The 1,607-nt window shown below is 39.9% G+C and overlaps 1 pseudogene across 1 annotated transcript; it reads left to right on the top strand.

Annotated features, from left to right (window-relative positions):
• Positions 1 to 653: 653 nt before the first annotated feature.
• LOC108315182 lies at positions 654 to 1,382 on the top strand (annotated as a pseudogene). Its single transcript, XR_001829857.2, has one exon. The product of XR_001829857.2 is annotated as a cyclin-dependent kinases regulatory subunit 1-like (transcript).
• The last annotated feature ends 225 nt before the right edge of the window (positions 1,383 to 1,607 follow it).

The following is a 1,607-nucleotide window of genomic DNA, read 5'->3' as shown; positions in this document are numbered from 1 at the left end:
AAAAAAAGAAAGAAAGCACCGTCTTTGAAAAAGAGAGCAGACTGTTACCAGACACCTCAACAACCACAACGAGTGCCTTGATCTTGGACTTTCCAGACTCCAGAACTCAGCAATACATTTTTGTTGTTTATAAATGGCCCAGTCTGTGGCATTTTGTTATAGCAGCTCAAATAGACTAAAACAATGTGGTTGATATCATTATCATTATCACCATTAATATGTGGCTCAGGGGACTTGGTCTGCCCTCCTATTGAGAAAGGGGCAAAGAAACTGAAGGGCCTGTTTTTTGTGGATAAACAGCAAATCTGAGAGTACTATTGAGTTCTTAATAGCTGATGTTTTCAAATTCTATGAGCAATTTCACTGATAAGAATGTTTTATACTCTTTGAGTATCAATTTTCTTCTAGCCATGTCTAAGAAAAATGTAACATATATTCATTCAATATCAACTGAATGTCCACCACATGATAAGCAGTTTTCTAACCATGGGGATACAGTAGTGGACAACACAAAGTGCTTTCCTTAGCGTATCTTGTTTTTTAATGAGACTGACAAAGAGAAAACTAAAATACCATCAGTTAGTGAAACATGCTACGTAGAGTACTGCAGATAGAAAATATTTAAATAGGAGTTGCTTGGAGGTTGGCGGCGTGGGGCTGAAGGCTAGCAGACGGAGCGATCATGTCACACAAACAAATCTACTATTCGGACAAATACGATGATGAGGAGTTTGAGTATCAGCATGTCATGCTGCCCAAGGACATAGCCAGGCTGGTCCCTAAAACCCATCTGATGTCTTAATCTGAATGGAGGAATCTTGGCGTTCAGCAGAGTCAGGGTTGGGTCCATGATATGATCCATGAACCAGAACCTCACAACTTATTGTTCCGGCGCCACTACCCAAGAAGCCGAAGAAATGAAGCTGGCAAGTCACTTTTCAGCTTCAAGCTTTACACAGCTGTCCTTACTTCCTAACACATTTCTGATGACATTATTGTGTTGCCTTCTTGTTTCTCACTTTGATATTTAAAAGATGTTCAATACGCTGTTTGAATGTGCTGGTAACTGCTTTGCTTCTTAAGTAGAGCCACCACCACCATAGCCCAGCCTGATGAGTGCTCTGTGGACCCACAGCATCAACTGAGTGTGACCCCAGAAGCCAAGGTGTGCTGTGTATCCAGAACACACTTGGCAGATGGAGGAGGCATCTGAGATTAAGACCATGGCTGTTACAGGGATTGTGTAAACTTGTTTTTGTTTTTTTCTGTCGGGTGTTGTATGTATGGTGACTTGTGGATTTATGTTTCAGTGTACTGGAAACTTTCCATTTTATTCAAGAAATCTGTTCATGTTATAAACCTCGATTAAAGAGGAAGTTTTTATAATCAAAAAAAAGAAAAGAAAAGAAAATATTTAAATAGAGTAGTCAAAGAACGTATCTCTGAAGAAAGGTGACATTTGAATGAAATGGGTTGGCAGGGAGCAACACAAATATTTGAAAGAACAATCAAGTCAAAGCAAGTCCAATGACTCTGGAACAGGAACAAGCTTAACCTATTTGAGGAACAGCAAGAAAACCAGAATGGCTATAGCAGTGGTGGCAGCA

Source organism: Cebus imitator, unplaced genomic scaffold (assembly GCF_001604975.1).
Source record: "Cebus imitator isolate Cc_AM_T3 unplaced genomic scaffold, Cebus_imitator-1.0 Scaffold9, whole genome shotgun sequence".
Taxonomy (NCBI): domain Eukaryota; kingdom Metazoa; phylum Chordata; class Mammalia; order Primates; family Cebidae; genus Cebus; species Cebus imitator.
This window is presented reverse-complemented; position numbering and strand designations above follow the sequence as displayed.